Genomic DNA, 6,197 nt, shown 5'->3' with positions numbered 1-6,197 from the left:
TCTCTCGACGCTCAATACGACGCGCGACAAATCAGTCGACAGTCAAGATTTTCTGCGAATTTTTTTTCTATAACCCATCGCGATATGCGACACTCAAATATTGACTGTCGACTGATTTGTCGCGCGTCGAGAGAATGTCGCTTGAATGTCGTGTGTCGACCTCGAAGGTCGACACGCGACACTCAACTTGGCCCTATCCGGATTCCGTAGTAAACCGATGGGTCGTTGATTGGAACCTGATATTGGGTCGTTATCGCTGAGTCAAGGTTAGTAAAACATAAAACAACAAGAGCCCCGCATAACGGGTGCCAACGCTCGGCTGCGAAAGCTTGTCAGATTAATTTTTTTAGAGGTCACAGTGACCTTGACCTTTGACCTAGTGACACAAAATTGGGTGTGGCGTGTAGAACTCATCAAGGTGCATCTACATATGAAGTTTCAACGTTGTAGGTGGAAGCACTTTGATTTTAGAGCCAATATTAAGGTTTTAGCACGACGCCTACGGCGGACGGCTGACGGCGGACGACGAGCTGGCTATGACAATACCTCGGGTTTTCTCCGAAAACAGCCGAGCTAAAAACAGAATCGAAATAAAGCCAACAATGAAAGTACGGACACTTGACAGAAAAAATCGTGTTCTAATCAACTAGTTTTATAACAGAATACCAACTTTACACAGACATGATTAAACAGGAATGTGGGAATAAGCACAAGATTCACAGTATATATACAATAGTTTTGTTTCTGTTCTAACTTCTACGTAATGAATTTGCCGAAAACTAACTTTAAAAAAGGAAAATAATTTACATTGACAAATTAATAGTGATTCGATTAACAGTTATCCATAGAAATAAACAAATAACACATAGGTTTTTAACGGGATTCGTTCTACATGTATATATAAACTTCAACAATGTGTTTGCTTTCACATGATGTCGGGTTCAAACACTGCTTGGGGATGGTTTCATAACTGTGAACAATTCTTGGAATGGTGTGAACAATTCTTGGAACTGTATTATGATGTACGCTGTCTAGATCAATGCTAGGTCAAGAACTGTTTAGTCCCTGCTATGACCGCCACGGGACTAATACCTGTGCCTGATTCTACGGAATCCGGATAGTGCCATCTATAATCTCGCTCTTCTTTCATCAAGGTCGTCACACGACACTCGAAGCAATACACGATATTTTGCGCGACAGTCGCGGCAACGCACGATATTTTGCAGGACAGTCGTGGCGACGCAATATATTTTGCGCGACAGTCGCGGCGACGCACGATATTTTGCGCAACAGTCGCGGCGACGCTCGATATATTTAACACGATATATCACCATTGTGTAGGACGCCCAAAATGCGATATATCGTGTAAAATATAGTGTGCGTCGCCGTGACTGTCGCGCAAAATATCGTGCGTCGCCGCGACTGTCGCGAAAAATATCGTGTATCGCTTCAAGTGGCGTGTGCCGCCCTTGATGAAAGAAAGGCGAGATTGAAGAAGACTCTATCCGGATTCCGTATGTTTCAGACCTGTTGCCTCTAATTGTGTTTACATGTCTGAAAGGCAAAAAACGCTGGTCGACTTTTCATCGACTCATGTTTGTACGTCGTCGGATACCCACGTTCGACCCATTCCGTTACTCTCCATTTATCGACCGTGGGACATTACGGGCTCTTTTCGCCGTTTTAGGATGTGTCAAATCCAGTAATTTCATTGGATCCCTCACGGTTTCATGAGGATATTTTTTACCAATGATACAACTCGTACTATAGAGACTTCGGGTTTGTTGTCAAAATTGCGTCGTCCGTAGAAATGGAATTTCGTCGTGCATGCGTATACTTTAAAATTGAGGGTATAAACGACTTTCAGAGTAAAAGTATCTCTAGTCTCTTACATGGGCGCGATGTCTTTTTAAGCACTCGGACAGATGGATAGAAAAGCTTGGTGTATCAAATCGCAATTATCCAGGCGAGCATTGACACATCCAAAGCGAAATTCTTTTTGTAAACTGCGATTTCGTTGGTCTACTGAAAGGTTACAGTTAAGGTCAAAACGGGCCTTAAATTGCGTGTATTGCTTATATTGTCCCACGGCTAATGCTGGAGAGTAACGGAATGAAATAGTCGTGGGTATCCGACGATGATGTTTGTAGACACACCCATTTAATGAAGACAATCGAGGCGCGTTCAATTTATTACATGTGTCCAGTATTTTATTCGCAACAATAATCATGTCATTAACATAAGATTTCGTCTACAAAATAGCCAAGAAACAAGAACAATTAACTTGACTTTACAGTATTTATAAAGTGTTATAATTATTCGTCATGTTCGAGCATCCTCCTTTACATCGCTACCGCTATTACAAGCCACATAACTTAAAGTCTAATAAATTATGTTACACGTTGTCTGAAAACCATATACATTTTACGAATTTCACATAAGTAGAAAAAAAGAACATAAGTAGTTAAAAGGATATAAAGGGCATCTAACAGTTTATAGTTGTCTATCGCAACCGTTGTTTATTTTTGGTGTTTTCACTTCATATACACTTAAAATTGTTAATGCAGCATCAACATACTAAAACAATATTCCGGAAAGAGAAAAATAATGCAATCGAATATCGACCGTACTTTTGTTTGACAACTGATCATGCATGTACGAAGTGAACCTTATTTTAGTTTTAGTGCAGATTCATTCATACGACACAAAGACACAATTTTGTTTTACGGATCATTTCGGCTTAGAGGACTGGGTGGGTCACGTAAGAATATCGAATATAAAATACATTTTTATAAACAACTGGTAGCAAGATGAGTTGCCGATAATTGGTCAGTAACCACATTTAAACTAACTCTTTTGACCTGTTAATGTTTCTTTTCAGCTCAATTCAACAGTGAAAAATGCCCATAATATCACTTTAAACTGATTTGCATAAAATAGGAAAAAGTTGCAATCTTAAATCCTTCAAGAACTGGATGGATTTACTTACGAATGTATTGTCCTCTGTAACAAAAAAGTAAGAAAACAGTACGAGGTGGTCGATATTAAGGAAGAAAACACAAAGAGGCAAGCCTTCTAACCCGTAGGCCGTTAACATAATACAATAGCATGAACTTGACCGGGTTAAACATCGGGAAGACATTACTCTCATAATCGCTCTTCATGTCATACTATTAAAGAACTGCGCATTAAATAACATATGATGCGCGAAAACCCAATAAAAAAACTCTATATATGCTATTAAAATATACAATTGATACAACTGCCACTATCCTGCATAAAATCATAGTAAAACAATAACGAAAAAGTCGCTTCCGAAAAGCCAGAAACACACACCAAATAAACCTTACAACAGAAAAGAAATCTATTTTTCAGAAAATCTCACATACACGTTGCCACAAAATACTGAAACAGAGGCTTCTATTAGTAAATTCCATATAATTAGTTATCTGCTTGTTTTTTCCAAGTGTTATAGAACTTATCCAAAATTAAGTATGCATTGTTTTGCTTGAAATTTTTAGAATACGGCGTCATTTTACAATCGAAGTGGGTTTTTTCCTCATTTTTGGATAATTTACTACATGCATTGACAAAAAAGCTGTTAGATAAGTAAACATATCGTCATTGCACTTCTTATCAAACCAATTACGTTGCACGTTATTTTACCTGACAAATTGCTTAAAAATGTCGGGAGATTGTAGACTAAAGAAACAAATGGTGCTTTTACAAATATTCAGCTACATAGAGTCGTGAGAGATGTCTTCTGTGATTTATCGAATGGTAACAGGTTATCAAACGAGGTAAAAATTGCTCAACATCTCTGTAATTATTAAATTATGGAACAAATGTTTCGAAGTGGAGTTGCACACTTGTGTCCAAGTTCGAACATTTAAAACTTAATCTGTAAGTTAAGTATATACAACTTGATTAATTAGAGACTGAGCCTGAAACAGGAAGTACGCACAGGTGACGGCGGTCTCGTGGCGGTCAAAGCAGGGACCTAACAGTTTTTCACCAAGCATTGTATTAGACGGCGTATATCATAAAAACATTCCAAGAATTGTTCACACAATTCTTAAAATTGTCACAGTTATGAAACCATCCACAAGCAGTGATTAAACCCGGCACCACGGGAAAGCTAACACATTGTTGAAGTCTATATATACACGTAGAAAGAATCCCTTTTAAGACGTATATGTTTATTTCTATTGATAACCGTTTATCGAATCACTAATAATGAATAATCATCATCATAAACTATATTTCGGATTACTATTATAAACAGTGATTATTAATATCTGAAATACTAATCCTAAACCGCCATCACCAATATCACAAAATGAACCCTATCTAACTGGCGATTACGTCTTGAATGGTGTCCAGAAATATTTTGCCGTTACACGACGGCTTGAACTTAATCGACGATATAAAGAAAGTTTAATATGGTCACAAAGTGCGTATTGTCTTCGGTATATGTTAAATATGACGTGAACTTCTTTGTATAACCTTTAGCAGGTGATATATTTAATTCAAACAATGGTCGTAATGCGTCATTCGAAACAACTAAATTTTTAATTTGTATAGATCTTCACTAAAGTCGTCATTATGTCAGGAGACTTCATTGTCAGTATTAATTAAAAGAACCTTCTCTGTTACTATTCCGTAAATATTTTTACTTAGGGGATAAAAATAATTCATGGTGAACATGAGTTATGGAACAGATATGATTACAATGTATTGTGTATAAGAAGACGGATTTTCACCTGAGATTGCAAGTCTATTCCTATTCAAATTTTCATTCGCATTCGCACCTGTTATATAGACGCTTGAAAATCAACTTTAAAGTGAGTATGCACGATTTTTATATATGTTAAATTGAAATATATTGATAAAAAAATATGTTACAATAACACAAAATAGGCAAGACAAATTATACATTGAAGACGAACTTCATAAAATGCACCAAAGACAAATTAGCGCCCACAGCCGATTGTGACGAAGATATTTCGTACATATTTTCCTACAATAACCGAAGCATTCGTCTTTTTATTTCATTAGGATCGGATTAAGTGTTCGTGTGTCGTATGAATAGATATCGTTGCAGGAAATTAAAATAATCCTTAAACTTAATTTAGATTCACATCGTACATGCATAATATACATGCTGGCGAATTCGACTGTACAGACATTTTCGATTTCAGAATTTAGTATCTGGCTTATTTCGCATTGTCGACACATGTTCTTCTTAACTTTAATTTTAATTTATATTGAAATATATGTTTAATAAGTTTTTAACACATTTTATATAAATTCATAAATATTTGACCAAATCGTGCAGTCTCACTTTAAGAGACAACCGTCAGTAAAAAAAGCATATGCACTTAAAATATAAAATTGCATATATACAATTTGAAAAATATGTACGCATAACCGATATATTACACAATATAATTAATTTAGAGTTATTCGTCTTCGCACCTTTTTTTAAATTTCCGGACTATATTTGTTGCTTCCATTGCATTGTTGTGTGTTCTGTGATCATACTGTTTCTAGAAAAAACAAGCTTTTTCATAAAATGTCATATTTTTCTCAAACCAATTATCGCGTGAAACCAAAAATCGGTTATCGCGTGAAACTAATCAAGCGCGCCTTTATTGATTCTAATTGGTTTACAACAATATGGGACTTGAAGCCAGTTGGAGACAGATACGCATCAGAAGAAGTGAAAATTGTGAGCGGGACCAAGGAAACAGTTCGAAAATTCGATATTCGAGACTTCGTTAACGATTTTTAGCATAAAGTTTGAGTTCACCATATTTGCAATTATACTCTCAATTGATATTTAAAAAAACACACAATAGATTCCAGGAAGATGAATATACACGTGGGAGTTCTGTTGCTTCAACAACTAAAGTGCTAATTCGACCGGTTTTATGTTGGGCAGCTTACAAACATTTTAGCAAGTATTGATTTATGAAGTGTCTACTTATATAATTACATGCGTTCGTGTTCCCAGCAACACATCTCTTTTTGAATTCAACACCACATGGGCACATACTTAAGTTAAATATGTGTTTGTTTTGTTTCATTACAGACAATATTATTACGATCATGTAGTTAACGGAATTTGATGACATATATGAAAATGATAATAAAGTGTGTGTTTGTTTTCTTATTATATAAAATGAATAGATTAG

This window comes from Dreissena polymorpha, chromosome 3, assembly GCF_020536995.1.
Source record: "Dreissena polymorpha isolate Duluth1 chromosome 3, UMN_Dpol_1.0, whole genome shotgun sequence".
Taxonomy (NCBI): domain Eukaryota; kingdom Metazoa; phylum Mollusca; class Bivalvia; order Myida; family Dreissenidae; genus Dreissena; species Dreissena polymorpha.
This window is presented reverse-complemented; position numbering follows the sequence as displayed.